The sequence below is a fragment of the Halyomorpha halys genome, unplaced genomic scaffold, assembly GCF_000696795.3.
Source record: "Halyomorpha halys isolate HHAL.00 unplaced genomic scaffold, Hhal_1.1 Scaffold838.1, whole genome shotgun sequence".
NCBI lineage: Eukaryota > Metazoa > Arthropoda > Insecta > Hemiptera > Pentatomidae > Halyomorpha > Halyomorpha halys.
In genome coordinates, this window is record NW_027109924.1 from 522,708 (window position 1) to 545,406 (window position 22,699).

Genomic DNA, 22,699 nt, shown 5'->3' on the forward strand with positions numbered 1-22,699 from the left:
AGAAGTACTAAAACTGGTTTAATTCCACCCTTCTCACCGCCTCTTCCCCCCCCCCCTCCCAACTCCCAGAACAAACAAACAAACGCCATAAAGACTCCTAATTAAGACGGGACTCCTTGAGATACATTTTTCCCTTTGTTATAAGAGCGAGTCCTTATTGTCTACTCAAATAATTAACATCCTTTGTCTCTTTGCAGATATTAGCGCAAGGCAATATTTAACTTAGCCTAATTGCTTACTTTTATCTCGCCTTCCCCTCCTTCTCCTTAATCTTCGTTCTCCCGGATCCTCCCATCCCTCCCAGCTCACCCGATGATGGAGGGTACTTAGCATATTGTCTTAAGCGACCTGATCACTGAAGAAGCTCTATTTACAATTTACACAATAAAACACAATTGATTATGTTTAATCATAATAACATATACAGGTTGTCTCAGTGTCTATGTTCACCTCCCTAATCACTAGAAGACTTTCGCCGGCTCATGGCTCATTTTTTTTTTATTAGAACCTTTTCCAGTTATTCTCCAGAGAACTTAACTCTGGAATTTCCAATTAGTATTTTTTTTTATCGGATTCTGATAGTAAATACAATTTTAAAACGAATTTACTTCTGAAACTTTTTTGAATCGACGAGTCAATAATCTGCAAATCTAAAAAAAAAGAGAGAGAAAAACAGTTTTGAAAAAGTAGTTCTGCATAACTAAAATTTAAAATTAAAATACATAATAGTAGTTAGTGATTTTTTCTTATTGTTTTTGTTCTTAAATATTTTTCTTTTTCTATATTTTCATTTTTTTGTCCTCTTTTTTTATATTTTTTATAAAATTATTCATTGTTTTTCTTCTATAATTAACCTTTATACCTAAATCTAGTACTGTCTTATTATAATATATAATAATAATTCTAAATATATACATACATACAAATCCTATATAGTCATAGGCAATTTTAGTTAAAATCTAAAAAAAATAATTGATATCCATGGATAAAAAACAATGGATACTTTTATTCATTGGTTGTTATCTTGCTTTTTGTTCTTTGCCCTGATAAAGGCTCGAAATTCTGACCGAGACGTAGGCACTAATAAATAAGTTTTCAATTATTTGAATTCTTCACCGTTCGCACCACCAAGCATCTCATATGAATTGAAATGATTTTTGGAAGCTTTTAACTCAAATCTGAACACGGTAACAGTCTCTTAATTTAAAACATGTTGCTTTGGGATAGCCATAACAATGAGAATTACACTGCTTTTGGCAAGCATGACTAGAATGGTAGTAAAATATTGGAAAATAATTAAGGGAAGATTATTGATTGACTGTGTGTATAGATGAATGGAATATGGTCCGGGTGCGGAAAAAAAACAACTCAAATAGTAGATAATTATACTATTTTATTGAGCCAACGTTTCGCCCCACGTTGCAGGGCTTCGTCAGGGCTAAAAAAGATACAAACACTATAGTTACAAAATTATCTTATTATATCTTACTTTTCATTTTATACCCCTGTTATTTTACACTTATGTTTTTTCTTTTTTTCCTTTTTGTAACTATAGTTTTTGTATCTTTTTTAGCCCTGACGAAGCCCTGCAACGTGGGGCGAAACGTTGGCTCAATAAAATAGTATAATTATCTAGTATTTGAGTTTTTTTTTACCGCACCCGGACCATATTCCATTCTTCGAAAATAATTAATTTATTACGTCCATCAAAAAATGTTTCCAAAAAATCGTATTATAACCAATACAGATGTATTTTGATTCACAGAAAAACATTTTATTTATATAAGACCTTCTGAAGGCATATCAGTGTATTTTACCTGTCTTATTGTATATTTAAAGATTTTTTTCAAATATTTTCTTAAAGTTTATTCACAAGATCTAATTAATTCATATATTTTATATTTTTTATGTTTCATAGGTTTTTTTATTGCATATTATATACCATATGCTGGGTTTATTCATAGCATAAATTACGGGCCGTGCTTATGGACCATATAACCAGAAGCTAGAAGGCTAGAAGGCTAGAGAACCGGTAGGCTATGATGCAGTACTAGCCCCAGGTCCCACGGTGGCAGCTATGCTAATCAGCCATTGTCTAGTTCGGTGGGGCCGCTCTTTGTCTATTATATTTTCTTGCACTCTATCGCAGTACATGATAATGGGGACCAAGTTGAGCTCAGTTTGGGCACGGGATGGCAGTGTTTGCATCGGTCTTAGCGGCTCTCTGTCACCTCTGCGGGTTTTAATTCATCTTCTCGGGTGGAAGCTGGTCAAGTTTGATCTATGAGGTATAGAAACATAGATTTTATTTTATATATATATAATCTTATAATATCCTCGAGACTGGTTTTATTGTTTAAATAAAATAAATTGTATTTAATTCACAAACACTCTTTATTGATATTATTAATTTCCAACGTTTCGGCCACCATGGCCATTCTGAAGGACAATATTAGCTATAAATTAACATTTTACATCCAACCATTAAAATTTGTTGCAGGTTATTCTTCCCAGGACTAATAATTTTAGTCAGAATTAACCTTTTTTTGTCACTTTTCATTTAATTTGAAAACATTCAATTACAAATTATTATTTGCATTTATTATTATTCACTATTTTCACTCTATAATCGACAATGTTATTTTATAAAACTATATTAAAAAAAAAATTAAATAAAATTTTTATAAAAAAGTGCATGAGTGTAACATGTAGGATAATTTGAAATTAAATGAAAAAGTGACGAAATAGGTTAATTTTGACTAAAATTATTATAGCCTACAAACAATTTTAATATTTGGATGTGAGATGTGAATTGATAGATAAGATTGTCTTTGAGGATGGTTAGAAATTTAAAACGTTAGAAATTTATGATATTGATAAAAAGTGTTTGGGACATAAGTGGATACAATTTATTTCATTTAAACAATAGATTTTATGTACTTTTATTCGGAGTTATATAATAAAAAAAATATAATATATTATGATATAGAATAATATCACATATATATTATAAAAATAATGATAATATATAAACATTATAATATGATTCCATTGGAAATCTATACTATTACATAAAACTGAAGAGTTTATTTCTTCAAACGCGCTATCTTTAGAAAATAATAGTCCTATTTGAAATTTGCATGAGAAAGGCCGTTTACTGAGAAAGGCGTTTAGGCAATAAAATACTTGTATTTTTTTTTTTTAATTTCATTGAATTATTAAAGCTCCATTTCTGACAGGCAAGTGTTACGATAGGTCTCAGTGCTGTTTTAGAGAGTATCAATTTTTTTTTTTCTCGGCGATTGTTTATTAATCCAAATTTATAGGCGGGTGAAACATCGCCTAGTATTAATATATTAATTATTTAGTATTTTATTATTTTAAAAACACTTCTTGGCTGAAAATATATTGTGAAAAAAATAAAAAATAAAATAGTACCGCAAAGATATCAATACTCTCCGACCATAAACCAGTTTCAGAGCGGACTCTTGATGACAGCGCTGACCTATTTCTTGGACAATTATCCCCTTCCAGAAGATACCCAAGATCGAGGAGCCTTGTAAAGACCAGATCTAGAGGCACCTGCTTCCTCCCCTCTCCAGGACCACAGGGGGCATATGTAGATAGGCTGGATCTAGAACAAAGGCAGGTCAGGAGTACTGGTTATAGTCAGTATACTAGCTAGAGCGGTGTTGTGTCCTCTAGGTCGTGGTCTATGGGATACCTCAGGTCGGTCTGTGGTCTTCTGGAAGACGATGGAAATTGCCAGGATGACATTTTGGGTGGGTGCTGTCTCCGTTAAATATAATCTCTTTATTCTTATAGATAGCATAGTACACATATATAGGTACTTTTTTCCTTTGTAATTTGTTCCAAATGTTCCAAAATATATATATCCAAAAGATATATATATATATTTTTTTTTTTACTTACTATGCTAAACTACTCTCTATGCTCCTAGGACCAATGTTATATGCTGGTATAAATATATGTATATATACATACATATGCTTGTAAGAATATAAACAAAATTATATAGAGTGACTCCTATCTTTTTATAAACGATAGTATATTAAAAATAACAAAATATTTATTTTTCGTTCTTCCATTCATAATAATTAATTTTGATTTTTTTTTTAAAGTGTTTCCACGCTTCTGGAGCTATGGAGAGCTAAGAGGACTGGGCTAATAGATGATAAGGTAATACTAATTAAGAATTTATTTTATAGATTAAATGCTAATACTAATTGTTAATAAAGTGACTGAAATTTATTGAAAAGTTAAACTTGAAAAAATGAATAAATACATTTTTGTTTTTTAGTTTCGGATTATTATTTATTAAAATAAGGAAGGGGGTATTTGTAAGTTATGAAAATTGTGAATAAGAGTGTCGATTTTTTATTATTTTTTTTAATTTCTCATATATACCATGTACTTGTTCTGTTTTCATGATATAAATACATAACAGATAATTCTTTTACCTAGATAATCGTTATTCTTTTTCGCTTAATTATTTTCATGATTTTTTATACTTGCAGAGAAATAATTTTTAATTTAAATGTACAATATAGAGATAAATAAATATATAAATTCTGCACAGATAAGTTAATATTTATTGATATTTTTAAATCGCGTTAATAAAAATCAAAGGAAAAAATTACTGCTTACCTAATTTATATTTAAAAAAATGATAATGAAAAAAATTACATATACTTTTTATAAAATATTACGGCTACTAAAAATAAATAAGCATTTTTTAATACCATTCGTTGTATAAGTATTTTTTTATGATTAATATAAAATCCATACCTTACTTAATTTTTATTTATTTTTCTTACATATATTTACTATTATGGCTTTTGTAAGATAATAATTATAGTTGAATTACAAATAAATTCGTGGCATTTAACGGGCAAGATCACAATCAAAAAGATTGACTTAATTTTAGCTGCGGTTGGTTAATAAGTTTATTTAAATATTTAATCAGACATCAGGAGCCAAAAGATAAGGTACTGAGTAAGGAAATTCAGTCGCCTATCTGTCACTGGAAGATGTACCGATAGCGTTCCAAGACTGGAAGCAAAGTTTTTATCCACTTTGGTGTCGGATTTATCATCACAAACTTCAATTCAACTTCATCTTTCATCTTCCAACTTCCAGGAAACTTTTCAACTATCTAGAACTTTTCCTATAACATAAACAAAAAAATAAAATTGCAAATATTAGAAACAATCTTGAGTTACTTCGTTACGCTTTCATAAAATGAGTAAATAAAATAGCAACAAATATATCGCTTAAAACATATATACAAACTTACTAGATATTTTATATGAACCTCTAGATATATAAAAAATATATTAAAATCAGAATGGAAATTAAAAAATCGAATACCTCTAGAAATAACAATAAAATCTATACTAATTTTAATAATCAAATAAAATAATCTAGTATTGAAATTCAATAATAAGGCAAATTACCCTTACCATGTGGAAAGTAATTCAATAATTTATTTAATTATTCATTCCAATGATCATAAAAATTTAATTGTATATTTTAAAATCTACTGAATAATATTTTCATTGGTAGGACATTTAACATATTTGTACATCATACCTGATTATTTCATAAAATAATTTTGTGCACCAGCTAAGCTTGTGCACAATTTTTAATTTTAAGTTTCCTAAAAATTAAATAGTATCATTAAAGTAATTTGAATTTCAAATATTATTTTTAACACAAATTAAATATATACATATTAATTAAATATAAAACTTATTAAATATTACTAATGTAAAATTTTGACGATACATTTAAAGGGGGTAAGTTTAAAATATCTCTATAAATAAAATATTTTTTGAATATAGAGAATGCTTTGAATTATAGATTTTATGAATTTAATAAATACTAAATAAAGATTACGGATATAGCAGAGAATTTTTTTTTTTGGTATATTTATAACATGAAATTTAAACTGTAAATTTATACTGCGTAGGTTTGAAATTTCGTACTAATAAAATATTTTCCGAATATAGAAAATGCTTTTAATTATAGATTTTGTGAATTTAATATAACTATGCAATTAATGTAAACTAGGATAAAGAATGCGAATATCATTTACTATCTGGTATGCAATTAATTAATACTGAGATATATGAATATAATACCTTCTCTTATCAGGGAATTTTTTTTATTTTTACATGACAATTGATCGTTTTAGAATTTTAACACTTTTTATGTATTATATTTAAAATGTATTCAATAAAATATAAATAATAGTTACATTTAAAAAATTTATAATGAAACATGCAGTAGGGGATATTTAATGTAAAATAAATACTGACGAAAACACAAGAAGAAAAAAAAAGATTTGAATGCATTTTTTCCCTTAATTCCACTTTTTATTTATTATCCAACCAAACTTAAAACGCTTTTTATAAATAAAAATTAATAACTTTAATTATAAAATAATTAAATTATTTAATTATTTAAAAAAACTTTCCATATCAAATTCGTATATTTTTTTATTTACTAATTTATTATTTTATTTATTGGACATTTACGATATTTAATACATACCTGATTATTTTACAAAATAATTTTGTGACAGACAGAAGCTTTTAGTTTTATCTAACCTTCAAAAAAAGAAACACTTATAGTGGGTATATTGTTCCATATACGTCATGTCATAATCTCACAAGAGGAGATCTTAAAACCAGAAATAACAGAAGGCAATCCTTCCCGGCCAACCCGCCCTGCTAAACCCCGATTTTGCGACGATCCTTTATATCAACTTTGAAACATTTATTGAAAACGGGAAGAGGAAATTTAATTTAAAATATTAGTTAAATCGAGCAACATTGAAAAAGTGGTTAAACTTGGAAAATGGCTTTCATATTTATTTAATTACTATGCGGTATTTATAAATAAATTTAAAGCTAATTTATAATAAAATTAACTTACCATTTACTCTGATATATTAGGAATATTTTAATTTTTGTAAGAACACTTTTAATAGAGAATGTTTAAATATAATATTTTGGATAAAATGTACCTACTCATATTCTTTAACGCAATGTAATATGTTTGACATTATTTCCTATGTAATATATAATTTAAAGAAAACAACCGTATTCAGATAGAATTTATTAAACGTGGCATCTTTTTACATATTATGTATCCATAGTATGATAATACTTTTGATATAAGTATGATAATACTTTTCAAATAAACATATGAATTATAACTGTAAATTATATAATGTTTTTTTTTAACCATTATAATACAACAATTATACACATGAATAAAAACATCATTAAAAAAATGCCAGATAAGCTAGGAATGCAGTTATTAATTTATTCTATTAATTTTACATATATACTTTAGTACGACAAGAGAGTGTTAGAATCTTCATCGAAAGCGAGCTGAAGTATGGCTTCAAAAACCACATTTTTCCCGGTAAAATTTTTGTATTCCATGTTCTTGTCGGTTTTTAATTGGTTTGAAGCCGAAACGGCTAAAACCAAACGGCTTGAAAATGTGCTTAAATTTGTATTTGTCTTTTGTCTTATTTATACGGATTAAAAGTCTTGAAAAAAAAAATTATAAATAAAAAAATTTTTATTTTTATTTTCACACTTCTGAACTGTCGGTTGTGATTATTGTGATTTTTTTACTACATCAAGATATTTTGCACATTTTTTTAGTTATCTGACATTTTAAGAAAATAAAAAATCTATTTTTTACGGCCATACATTAAAATCCTTTATGCTTCTGTAACGTTGTTTCCGTACGTTTATTCTAGTTACTTTTTCTTATGTGTAAAAGAATTATTTGTTATTAAATAAAATATGAAAACGTTAAATTTTTTTAGTGAAATAGTTATATCATCTAACTTTACACTAATTTAGAAAACACTGTCTTTTTTACACTTCAGTTGAAAATGTCTGCAAGAAATTGAGATTGAACAACCATTTATAGGTTATTTCAAAACAGTGGTTATGACTATCTGTAATGTCATTATTTTTAATTTATGTTTGTGCAGCTATTACTGCAATGAAATGCTATAATTATGTTTTTTATGCAGTAATTAAAAACTTCAATAGGGCACCTCTCTCACATTTGTATGTAATAATAATAGGTTCTGGAAAATGTTTAAACGGTTTTTTTTTTCGGATATTATACATATATTTGGGGTTAAATCCCTAATCGTTTTAGTTTTCAAGAATCTTTTATTACTAATAGTGCATATGCATATGAATATGTAATGATTATTGAATCATTGTCTGAAACTAAATATGAGTAAATTAACCATTGAAATGACAAAAATAAGAACCAATTCTAATCACCGGATTTTTATAAATTAATTGAAATGTTTGAAAAAGAAGTATGTGTATAGAATTTCAAATTTGATGGAACTTTTATCCTATAAAACCCAAACTTATTCAGGAAATAGAGTCAATAAATACAGTTGTTTTCTGTTTAGTGTGTGGTGAGTGTATTCCGATATAAGCCTAAACTGAAAAATATTTTTTTTAAAAATGTTCCATCAATTGAAACAATAAAATTTAAGTCGATATAATAAATAGGGCTATTCTAATATAAATATTTTTAGGGCATTTCATTTTGGTAATGCTAAGAATAAATTTTATCTCATTTAAATATTTACCTAATTTTTATTTATTATTTCTCACTAAAATAAGCAGATGGGTTGTATTTGGCTTGATACATGAATTTAACAATTAATAATGATATTATATCATATATAATATCATTATATAGTTAGTAATAAAAAATATACTAACTATATAATGATATTATATCATATAAAAATTATTAATAATTATAGAAATTAACTAATTAAAATCATAATAGAATAAATCAAGACATATAACACAAACTCTGACTTAAATACCACAATCGAAAAGAGATATATATCAACCATTTATTGAGCATTTATGTATCAACCAACTATTGAGCATTTGCAGAAAAAAAAATAGAAATTTTAAATGTTTTAAAAGAAGAATTGAACATTGAATTATATTCTTTTTCAGTTTATAAAAAGCTTTTTTTTAATTTTTTTTTTTAAAGGACGGAACTACATTTTTAGATAAATGAAACCGATGGCATTTCTTGTTTTTATCTGTCAACATCCTAATACGTAATGTTTTCGCTATTCCTAACGCGGTACTTGATGATAAATAATAGTTTGTTTTTTAATCTTTCCAAGGTCATTATGTTTTATACATAATTATATACATTGGTGCTATCTTAGTAACTTTTTAAAAATCCTATTTTTTTTTTCTTTTACTGAAGTGTAGGTATTTTCCGGAAGTTAGGAGGGAGGAGGAGGAATTGAATAATTGCGGGCGGTCGGCCTGTCGAATTTCCTGCCGACTGATGGGGAAATGGCGGGAAAAGCTGCTAAACGGAGCGAGTTATGGCGGGAAAACGGGGCTGGATGATTGGATCAAGAAGGCCGTAGAGCGGGAATTGAGTTGCTTCGCCTGGAGCTTTCTAATTCGATATTTCGCCGCCTTGGATGTCACCCTCACTTTTTTTTTTTATTTTATGCCATTTTATTTTTTCCTAATGCCGAGTATTGCATTTCCTCAGTCTTCAGTTCCCTCATCAATTCACGTCGCGAAAGAAATCGCTCTTGCGTATCATTCAGGACGAGTTTTGTTCGACGGAATATAAAACTGAAATACTAAGAAGAATTCAAAGTTCACTTTAGACCTTCCACTTTTCAACCAATTCAGGAACTCTTCTAGATGATTTTATCTTGTAAAAAGTTTTACAAATAAAGCATATATATTAAGAATAATATAAGCGCTTTTCTAATATTGGAAAATGGCCCCAGAAAAAATATTTCAACAAATGATGTAACTTCTGAAGGAGAAATTTATCTCGCTGTTAACAGTTGACACAGTTGTAGTCATCAACAGTTGTTTTGGTGGGATATAGTTATCGTAAATAACAATAGTTACTGTTTAATTATTTCTTATAACTATATTAAATTTTGTTTTGCAATCAAATTAAAACAAAATATTACTTTTTTTTATTTATCCATTGTTTATTTCTTATTATCACTAACGATGAAACTCCTTTTTTTAAAAAATAAACAACATTCCTGATTTTTCAAAAAAATTATCATTTAAGACGTGTCAAACTATCTGAATTGTTTATCATTTTTCAAAATATTAACATAACATTGAATTGAAGAATTTCTTATGGAACATTGAAACAGCTACATTCATGGTAATTTAACTTTAAAAAAATAACAGAATATTTACCACTCATTATGGAATTATTTTTATTTATAGGAATATTTTAAGCATAATTTTTAATTTGGGGACTAACATTTTACTGTAGGAAACATGAACCAAAACCTTGCCAGTCATATTACATTAAATATATTCCTATTTCATAAAAAATAAATAAATAAATGAAATAAAATAAATCTGATACTCGTTTAAAAAAAAATATAATTAATATTATATTGTATATATGTTTTGTGGTTTCATAGTAATTTTGTGTTTAATATCTAGCAATGAAGGTTAAAAACGTTATAACAACAAATCAATTTTTCAAGTTACAAATTTTCTTTCTGAACTAATCTGACAATGAAAATATCTATAATTGAGTTCTACATGTTTTAACGAAGGCTCTTGCGCCTACATTGAAATTTTGTTCATTAAAACAAAGGTAAGCCATTTTTTACTTTATTGTTCTGAAATATTTGAAAAAATGGTAGAATGTTTTTAAGGAGAGTCCTTTAAATAATGCTTTTAAAGTAATATTGCTCCTTGTGCGAAGTAAACTTATAGTGATTGAGCTTTGAATATCGTGAATTGTGTATATATACTCAAAATTAGTATCAATGATATGTTCATGGAATAAATGAGCATTGAATTAAAGGAAAAAGAAGCGATTCAACTAAGATTAAAAAATCAAGATTGTCAGGATTATGTTAAAACTCAATTTCTCTAGGCGCTGAACTCATTCTCGATTTCCAACTGTTACAACACTGACTAGAAAAAAAAGTCTAAGCTTCCAATTAATTATAACTGATTGTATTTTGTATATATATACACCTATGTATTATAGATTATTGGATTTTGCATTTAAATGAAAATAAAGAGGTTATGAAAAAAAAAATTAATAATAACTGACTCATTTAGATAACTATAGCAATGTTGCTTAGACTTACAGATTTGAGCTTTGGGGCTCAATTTCCATCGAATTTCTTTCGCATCCAGTTCTTACGATTCAAAATCTTTCGTAAAACCTTAATGATCCAGGCTTTCTCAAAATTATCAATAATGACCTCGAAATTCCCAATTTGGTCAGAATCAGATATCTTCCATGATTAACTCCATACCACCCACTTAATTCTAATTCTGCTTCCTCTTCTATTCCTTATATTCCTCCAAAGCGTTTAAAAAGACCCATTGTAATATAACTCACATAACATTCAGTGGTAAATTTAAATTATAAATAATAACAATAAAAAAAAGTATTAGGGAAACATAGAGCTCTAAAATTATAATTTAGACTGAACTTCTGTTAATTGATTACTTATATAACATTTAGAAAATAAATTATAACGGTGTAATGGAGAAAAAATAATTTAATATACAAACAAAGGGAGGAAGGAGATTTAAGGGAGCAAGGATAGGATCGAGATAGGAAGGAGCGGTGAGACAGGAAGGAAGGAGGAGCTAATTTGGTTAAAGAGGGGTTGGCTGACCACTCCGTTTAAGTGTATTCTAATTGAGGAGGGATGGTTCAGGTACCCAGCTTACCTGCGATATTTGCGTCAGCCCGTTAGGAATGCAATAAGGCCAGCTTTTGTAGCAGATATTAAACTGTGACATATTAAAAAAATGAAAAAAACATTCCCTTTGACTGGCTCTCTCCCCCGTTTATCTTTATGAGTTTTTATCAATTTTCTGATTTCGCCGCTCCTGGAAATTTTTTTTTTTCTGTAAATGGAAGAACCATGAACATTTGATTAGCTAGGGGAGGTTTTGAGGTAAGCAATTGAGGGTGGCTCCCTCCCCCAAGGTCGCCATGTTTGATCCCGTCTAGTTTTCTGATTGGTCCGTCGGCCACCCTCCTCGGGGGTAGGCAGGGGAAAAAAACGTGTATAAAAAATCCAGCGCTACCCAGGGGCCATGCATGGGAGTAGTCATCTTAGTAAGTGGATTAAATGGCAACTGTTTCTCTAATTAGCCAGTAATATCCTAGTCGTTATCTTATTGCCAGTTCTTTTTAAAATCATTTGTGGATGAAGCTTTTTTTCTATAGTCTTTTTTTTTTTTTGCCCTCCATCCCAGCGGCTATTGTCGACCATTTCTATGGATTATGTGTATTAACAAGGCTATAATTTTCTATTATTTCTGCTTAAAAAAAGAACACAAATAGTTAAAGCTAATTAATTAGAATATGTAATATGAATGAATTGGCGGACTTACTTAATTTTTGTTACTTTGTATTATCTACGTAATAAATATATATTTTTATTTAATACCAGATCCACCTTACATGATTAGAATTACAGTAAGATGTTTTTTGTTTAATAATTGATTATTGACGCTATAAATATTGAACAATTGTGAATAATAATGATGAATTATAAAAAAAAATAAAATAAAATTAATAGATAAAATAATAATCTTAAGAAGTAGGGTTGGGGAAGAATGGTTAATGACAAAAATAATGATATTTATAGATTAAATAAAATAAATAACTTCTTCTAAATGGGGGTAAAAAATAAAGTTAATTTGGAAAAAACAAAACAAATAAAATAATAGAAATCGATAAATATAGAATTTATAACATGATGTTAAATATATAATTGATGAGGAAAGGAGGAAATTGAAGAATTAGAAATATTCTAATGATGGATGTCAGTTCGAACCTTAACGTTGTCATTTTGAAGGTAGTGAAGTTACATTAATATATATCACAATAAATAAAGCGCACCTTATAAAAGTATTAAAAAACTTGTAATAACCTTTATAATGTGGATTTATTATATATATATTGCAGAGTATAGTTGTCATTGTTAAAACTGGTTCTTATGTGAGTGAAGTTAATTCTAGTATCCAGGCCGGTTCTATCCCTCTAGAATTATTAAATTAATTATTTTCCCTGTAGAAGTTATGAATAGAAGAAAGATCAGAATTATTTAGTGAAGAAAAAAAAAAAAAAAGTTAATTTGGAGTTAAAAATTTGATTAAGTCGAATGAATAGTACCAAGTAGAAGAAATCTTAACAAAACTAAAAATTTAATAAATTAGTTATTTGTAATGATACAAATCCCTCGTGACTAATATTACTGATGAATAGAATATTTTTTTTTTAAATAAAAGTTTTATAAACATAAATGCATTTCTTTATGCATTTATGTTTGAGTTCAAGTGATTTAGTAATATTTTTTTAACAGACTATACTTAAAAAATATAAATTTTTAAACATTTTTTCCCTTATGAGAATTTAAAATGGTCTTAATTTTTAATAGATTTTATTTGTTTAAATTAAATGTGTTACACTTTGTTATAATGCACTCATGCAGGAATAAAAAAAAAAATGTTCTCCTAACCGAAATATTTTCATTCGCATTTTACGTATTAAACAACAAAGAACTAATTCGGTCCCGTGACTTTCTGCTGTCAAATTTGTGTTCGGACCTGATGGATGAGCAAAGTTGGTTTGATATACATTTTAGAAAATTGGTTCTCTACTTTCGCTTACGCATGCGCAAACATATTTACTTCGATGAACTACATTTCGAACAACTGATCCTATCTGCCAAAAGTTGGAGACTAGTGTAGACCCGGTAATAGTGTATTGTTTACCTAATTCTATCAACCATTTTCGCCTGCACTACGAAAAACTAATTTCTTAGATACACTTATGTTTAAAAAGAGGCTAATCTTGTAGATTTTGTACTCTAACGACAAATCATAAGTCCTGGAATATAAGTAAGTACGTATCCTATAGAAATTTGCAGAAAAATGATAGTTACTAATAGAAAGATCTAGGTTTGCAGAAAATAAAATAAAGGGATAAAAAAAAAATTAAAATAGTTATGTATTGTATTGATAAGGTGATGAGATCTCCTCTCGATTTTTTTGTATAAAAAACATTTATTTCTTTTAACAACGTTTCGAGGTAATTTCCCTCCACTTTATGCTTGCTAATCCCTTTAATTACACCATTCTATTTCAGTATTATTGTAACAACTCCCTAGAAATAATTAGAAAAGATTAACTTTAACACTTTCTTGGTTAAAATATTGTCAAGAATGATGATAGTAATTTATGTATTCCAACAATTTTAAAGGTGTTCATTAATTAATGCTGTGATAATTAAAATGCAATATCACAATCTCTCAAGATATCATAACACAATAAAAGGCCATCCTTCCGGCCGGACCCGCCACACTAAGACCCCCAGGGAGGAAAGGTCCTATTTCACTTTTAAAATATTTGCTTAAAACGGGAACAGGAGACTTAAGATAGTTAAAGCAATCAATATTTATAAAGCGCCTGAAATTGGAGGCAATGAATTGGAGGCGCCTGAATCTATTTTTCATCTTAGCACAATCTAATATTCTATTAGCTTGAGTATTAGTTCTTTGGATCTGTTTTGGAAATTTATGTGCTGCTTCGTTACTTCCTGTCGATAGATATGGCTGTATTTAATTTTATACAATTTTATTTTCTCAAGTGAATTACATTTTTTAATATAAAAAATCACTTAATCGGTATACAGGTCGATATAACTTGTATTAATCATAAAGACAATTTTTATCGATAAAAAAAGTAATAATTTATTTTTATTTTATACAGATATCGTTCAAAATCACATAATTACGTTATTTTGTTTATTTTTTTTTATTGATCAAATTTATTCATCTTATTCTAATTTATGTATAAGTTTTAAGTTCATTTTATTTTCCATATATTTTACCTTTTTTTCATTTTTAATTTTCTCATTTGAAATTTCGATTTATTCTTTTGTTTATTAAATGTTAATTTACATTTTTATCATCCAATAAAGTTTTTTTCTTCTAAAATATTTTATTTATTAATAGCGTTAATAGAAACGTGATCTGGGATTTATGTTTGTCTTCAGAAAATGTATTTAAATACTTCATTTTAATAATTTATACGTAAATTCAAAAATACTTTGTAAAAGTTTATCCACTAATTATGCCGCTATACTTGTAATTGTTGTGATTTACTACATGTATTTCCAGAGCCTCTACTGTTAATATCGCCCTCATAATGAAAATACTCCCCCCCTTGTTCTGTTTGGATAAAGCACTTAATTTAGCCGATGGGATATTGTTTGAACTCTGCGGAACGGGCTGTGATGACCAAAAGGCGAAAGAGATAACGCAGGAGTGCTTTAATTTGGCGGGGATTGTCCTGATGAATCTGCTTTCAGTAATTATCGAATCATGGAGCGGTGATGAGAGCAAAAAATATCCCGCTCTCGGAATACAGGGAAGGGGTGGAGCGAATATTCCGCTAGAGTATATCCCGAATAATGAGAACGCACATAATATGTGCTCGGCATAAATAAAAGGTATTCGGATTATTTCATATCCGCGTCAGTCATCGCGGGGATTATTATGGGCCTTTTAATTTTATTTTAAATCTTGTTTCATAATTATCTCTTCTGGGAACGTGTTCTGATCAATAAATCTACCATTATTGTTTGTTCTTTGTTTCATTTTATAATTCATTCAATTTAAGTATCATGGCCATCATGATTATAAATAAATAAAATATACATGATGATGTAGACGCATATATATGTTTGTGTGTGTGTTATATACTAGTTCATAGGAGCAAAAAATATAAACAATAAAATTTAAAATAATATATATTATTAGAATATTGAAAAATTTCGGACGAAATCTCATTCAGGCAACTATAATACAGTCACGACTGTAATACAACTTATATACACGTATTCTATAAAAGTTTTTTTATTAAAGGGAATCGTTTAATATTTATGGTTGTACAATATATTGAAAAAGGCTGATTTTGATCATCTTCTAATTTTTAACTACTATCTAAAAATTCATAAGAGATAATAACTCCAGTGAATTTTGATATTAATGAATTGAATATGTATAATTACTCTAATATTATATCTTATGTTAGAGGTAAAATATGGAATTTTCACTTATAATAATAACATTAATTTGGATTAATTTAAGTTTAAAATATCTCTTCTTCTACCGAAGAGACTGTAATGGCTGTCGTCAAAAAGATTGAAATAGTTGTCAAAAATTTAATGATTGCTGACATTTCGATGCGCAATGCAGGTGGGTTTATTATTACGATGGGTTTATTATTATTTATATTTTTAATACAGAAGAAAATTGTTATAAATTTATAATTATGAGCTGTAAACAGCCAGCATTGAGATTACCCGTGAAAAGGAATACTATCAGATATTAAAATTATTTATTCTATAGCTAGCTGAGTGTAACTTTAGATATGTGACATGATATTCTTACCATTACAATTCTTGCATGTCGCATTTAGCCAGTTCTAAACGTTTCATATAAGTTACTCTTGTTTCAGGTAGGGGTTTCAGCTATGTAATACCGCAGAACAAGCTTAGGAATTCAAGTTATTCTGAACAGACTAAAAGTTAGTTTATTTATAAATATAGTTTTATCAATGAACTGAGGTGTTTATGAGGTTTCTAAATCATTGAAAATATTTATCTGCAAAATTACATTCAAAATAATTAATTGTGAGGTATTATATCAAAAGTAAAGGTTTTATTTGATAAAACAAAAGTTCTGCAGCTAAATGCTATGTTTATTTAAATAATTTAATTTCCCTTGTCAAATAGCAGTTATAGTTCAACATTTTGCAACAACAGTTCAATTTATCTATATGAGAAGTTCCTATATTAAACTATGGATAATAATATAGGTATAGAATAGAATAATCTAGGTGAATATATTTACTTCAGATAGAAAACTCCTTATTTGTACTTTTATAAATGAAACTAACCGAATTGGGTTCTATACATTGACAATGAACTTTTAAAATTATAAAGTGAAAACATTAAAATATTGGCGATAAAAAAAAAAAAATTATATTCATAATGTATTATATTTTCGATCCCAATCAAAAGAATATCAGTTTCCCCAGTCCATTGGGAAAACGGTTTGGCATTGTGCCTCAGAGAGGATATAAAAAGGATCGGAAAAGAATTACCCCCACCTCTCTGGAGTAGCCTCCATTGTGATTGAAATAAAAACATTTCCAGAAAGGCCCTGAGAAAGTGCACACAAGGGATAAAAAGGGAGTATTGATCCGGAGAAGGAGATGATAAAGGCGGTTGAATAATGGGCCAAATCCTGAGTCCTGTGGGGGAGGGGATGGAGCAAACATCACTAATGGAATTTGTGGGAGGGGGTCTGCATAGTGCACCGCGGCCTCCTGCATCCTATCTTCTGTAGAGGGGTCTTCCAAGATTGGATTCTTCATCTCCTCTCGGGCTTTTTGTGAGGCTCCTCATAGTGAGTTGATGGAATTGGGAAGCTGTGAGGGGATGAGAGCTGTCTCACAGGGACCCCTGGCGATGGACATTTTTTGGGAAGCCAATAAAATATTTATATGAATAATAGTAAATTAATTAACTAAACTCACATGCTATGAATATAATAATGAAGGTTAGATGGATAATTCACATGGACATCCATTAATTAAATTGCTAATATCTTTATCTAGAAGGTAAATGACACAGTGCCCATTTTTTAGCAACGGAACATAAATATATATTTTTATTCAACTAATTCTTTTATTAAAAACAAACACATATTTATTTGTTGAAAAATATTAATAAAAACCTCCACAATAAGCAAAATCAAAGGTAATTTAGAGGTAGATTTTTAAAACTCATTATTTAAACCCCGTTAGTCTGTTTCAATGAGGGTAAGTCCTATCTAATTATTATTGATTTGCCCAGTTTGATAAAAATAGTTACAGACATTTTTGAGAAAACTCTAAAAAAAGTGTATAATCGATTCTCAAAAGTCACACTGATAAATCGATTATAACGAAAAACTTGCTCTAATATCTCTCTCATACGCATACCCTAACTATTTAATTTGAATTTCGTACGATATTTTGGTATTGAGCTAGCCTTTTCCAACCACACACTCATAATGGATATCCAGGAAACACAGGGAGGTGGATTATTACTCAAATGCTTATAGGACACGGATGCTTGAGGGCGGATCATCGTATCTAATCTGTGATTACATAGACGAAACAGTAGAACACTCCTTATTCTCTTGTCCAGGTTATACTGGAGTGATTATATAATGAATAATGACATGAAACTTGGCAAAAAAATCAGTTCCAGAGAACTTAGCCGTTTTGATGATGACAAGCCAGAATTGGAGTGCCAAATTAAAATTTGGAAGCGTATTTATTTTCACAATTTCTTTATCAGTGGATATAATATTATAATATATAATTAATTTTTTCATTGAATTAATCTTTTTTTTTCATAATTTATTTATTGTTATTTACAACTGTATACATACATACACATCACGTAAATTTGCTGTAAGTGATATTATAACATGATACAAACATGTGGAGAATCTACCCATTGATAGAACTCCAAAAACACTTCTAAAGGAGAAGATCTCGAGGCCATCTTCTTTTCAGACGCCTAGGAGGATTATTAGGTAGTGAAGGAGAAGCCAGGCTAGAAACGAGTTGGTTTGGGTGGTTGGGAAGTTTATTATAGAAGAATTGGTATCTGGTTATGGCCAAATCGGCAACATAGGGGACATTGAGTCCTGATGGATGATTTGATTTGTAAGTAAAGTAAGGAGAATTAAGGATTTTATGAAGGATTTTGGACTGTAAGGATTCGAGAGGAATTAGATGGTTTAGTGGAGCCCCATAGCTCAATGCCGTATGTCCAGATAGGCCTTATAATAGTCATCTAGATCAGTCTTTTGTAATAGATTGGAAGTTTGGACCGTTTGTCTAGTAAGTGCTGTAATAGTCGGAATTGACGAGCAGTTTCCTGTCTTTTCAGTCTTGTATGAGGATTCCATGTCAGTCGTTTGTTCAGATTTAGTCCTAAGTAACGGATCTGCTCAACAAGAATAAGTGGGGTATTATTAAAAGATACTGTGGAGCAAGACGAAGGTTAAATGTGGTTTGGTGGGATTTATTTAATCTTAAATGCGAAATTTTGTTGCCAATACGATGGTAATGTATTGGAAAAGAAATATCTATGAGATTTAAGAAAATACATATGTAAGTACCAAACAAAGTTGTTTTCCAACTAATTTTTTAATACTTTTTAACCACTTGAAGAAATATATTTCAGGAATTATGAGAGTGCATATGCCAGCACAGCACTCACAACAGAGGTCATTTAACTTACTATAAAGTAGTTTATGTTACGTATCTTCGTAATGGTAGTAGTTTTTATGATATTCGCATATGTAAATACCTTTTATACATAAAATTTTGTACGAACGACTTTAAATAAATTTATTTGGGCAAATATCATAAAACCTACTGCTCTTACGAAGATAAACGTTTGGAACTAATTTATAGTACATTAAACTAGCTTTAATTTGAGTGGTTATAGACATCTGTTCGTCGATTTCTTTTTGAGATATAGATTTCTCAAAATAAATTCACTAACTTCTGATTTTTCAGCTAATTTTTTTATGGAATGTTGCTTTTAAAAGCTATATCTCGGAGACTGTTCAAAGTAAGTAGCTTTATTAGGGCTTATATTTTAATGAATTTACTCTACTTTAAATGATGTCCTCTTAGTTTTTCTAGTTATTTTTGGTAGTTTTAAAGATATAGTGCTCCGCATGAAAAATTAATTTTTTTTACCGTATTGAATCACCCGCTATTTTTTATTCTACCTATACTTGTCAGATACGCATTTTGAGTAGTAATTATACATATTTTTCATTAAAGTAATCAAAAATGAGGTGAAATAACTACCTTGTTTTCTCCTCTTGGACTCTTGTACAAAGTTCATTTGTTAGATTTGATAGATTAAAAAACGGATTAAGGTTTTTTTGGATGTTAGAATCAGAAAATGAATCAGTAAGACAAAACCGATAATATAAGCCAGTTTGTTTGCGTTATTATTACTACTCCACTAATGAAATGTCAGATATGAACTTTTGAGATAGGGAATAGACATGCTTTAAGCTTTAAGCAGGGATCATTGCAGTATAGGCTTGTCAGTTCCAGGCCGTGGATTGGCATCGCAACCAACTGCGCACAATCTGCTTCTATGTTCGTACTCCCTGATAGCTATAGCTCATTGTGAGTTGTTCTTTGACAGCGTGCCTTTTATTTAATATTTGTTACAAAAGCTTTCAGAAAAGATTAATCTATAAAAACATATTTTTACTATAAAACCTCCTATCTGTTTTTATGGAATGAATAGGACTTACTAACCTACTTACCTCCTCAAGTTTGGTGTAAAATAGTGGGCTCGTGTTGAAGTTAACGCTATTTTGGTGGCTTACGAAAAAAACAAAAACAAAAAAAAATAATGATCAAGGAATGCGAAAATTATGAAATTTTTTTTTTTTTCTGTTGCCATCCACAAAGACCTTAACATCCCATTCGTTGCAGATTTGGCCCAAAACAGATGTGTATTTTCATTCCAAACTCCTCACCCATCCTAACCCATTAATTCTTAATCTTTCATTCTTAACAATCTCTGATAACCCTCCGAGGCGTCTGAAAAAAAGATGGCCACGGGACCTTCTAATTTAAATTAATGCTTGAAGTACCACCAATGGGTGGTTCCTTCCCAAGATTTTCAAGTGTAAATGAAACATACAACATATATACTTATTATGTTTATTAAATTTACAGTTGTAAATCACATTAAATAAATAAATAAAAAAAAAATATTCTGTTGCTATAAAAATTCGTATTTTAAGGTTATTATTCTAGATGGTAATAACAAATATAAGCAAATTTTCATTTTAAAGAATACAACAGTTTAACAAACGATTACTACTAAGTCGTTATGCAATCAGGAAATAACAGCCTGCCATGACTTTTCCTGACGAATCCGATATATCTTTTTTTCCTCTTTTCTCCTTTAGACATTTATAACATTCTGTAATATTTAGCATTTATCCATGGTTTATTATTGCTATCAATTAGAATTTTTTTTTTATAAATAAAATTAAAGGAACTTTAGAGAAAATATTTTGAAAAATTGGCATTTAAGCCCTGTTATACTATATCAGGGGTTGCCAACTTTTCTGTATTTAAGACCTACTTTTTATCTTATAACATGTCGCGATCAACTTGTGATCAGAATAGTCTAAGGGGGAAGAAGGGGTGTAAAATGCATGTTTATACACTGTTTTTCAGTATCAGGTACATTTCAGCAAGGTATTGGTAGATAATAAAAATATATGTTCAAAAGTATTATTTATTTTTTAAATCACTTATTAAGTTTTCGAGATATAGACTCACAAAGAAAATAAATTTCCAGACCCAACTTTTGAAAGCTGCATTCCGTACATGCATTACTTAAACAATTCGATTTTCCGGTACTTTTTTAAAAGTTTTTGTACTGGTTGTTCGTAAGTATGAACAAGTTGTTATGCTGCACAGTATGGCTGATAATTTGATTTCAATATTCTACTTTTGGGTGTTTTTTTTTCTCTTTGATCCAGGAAAATTTTTCATGAAAGAATAATATGACTTACTTTTTAATAGCTGGCTGAGTACACATCGCACTGAATTACATATTTACGGCTTATCTACCTACGCAAAAAACATCAATAAGTGTCAAAAAACTCACGTCCAGAGAAATTAAAAGAACATGGATAGTTAATAACTTTTGATCACTATGAAATATGTATTCAACTATTGCTAAAAAGTCTTCTAAAATCGCTTTGAAGTCCATGGTACACGGAACTAACCTCAGACATCGACGATCAACTCGAATTGGCCTCAGGATCGACGTGTTGGCCACCACGGAACTATATCAATAGGGATAAGATCCAGCTGGCATATAAAAAAAATTATTGCTTCTTAATTAGTCGAGTTTAAACAAAATCGTTAATGCCGTATGGAAGAAAATCGATTTTATAAAGTGACACTTCTGCTTTGTCTATTTTAGCGAAAACGTTTCTTCTCATCACAGGCACCCGCCTTAGATATGTCGTTTTGGTTTTTCAAGACTTTTCATTTTTAAGCTACGCTCTTTTGGTTAATTACTATTATTGCAAAACTTTCTCTTACTATATTTTCAATATATAGGTACAGCAAAGTAAAAAAAAACACGGAAATCAGACCATTATAGGCAAAGATACAGTACTTCAAAAATTTTATCATGCTACTTTTTACATGATTATTGTATAATATTAAATAATTCTCCAAAGGTCATTTTACCATTTTCGTGGTCCTTTATAATCTCTTTGTCATGAAATTATTTTGACCCAATTAACTAAATTAATTTAGTTAAAATTTTTCATTATACTATGCATAGCTAAGATCTGATCTAAGAACATCCAATGTAGGAGCAAATGTGTTGCAGACGTATTTATTTTATTTTTAAAAAACTTTGATATTTTTTATGTTGGGTATAAACTATTTTGCTAACATTTAATCAGTTTTTTGTTATA

General features: G+C 28.9%; 1 long non-coding RNA gene across 3 annotated transcripts in view; it reads left to right on the plus strand.

The window, feature by feature from the left end:
- The first annotated feature begins 3,448 nt into the window (after window positions 1-3,448).
- The window catches only part of LOC106686558 (uncharacterized), a 77,144-nt gene continuing 57,893 nt past the window's right edge, over window positions 3,449-22,699 (plus strand). For all 3 annotated transcript variants that reach the window (XR_002945006.2, XR_010843639.1, XR_001344034.2), the window contains exons 1-2: window positions 3,449-3,782; window positions 4,143-4,200. This is a non-coding gene — a long non-coding RNA (uncharacterized lncRNA). The remainder of the gene's footprint in view (window positions 3,783-4,142; window positions 4,201-22,699) is intronic.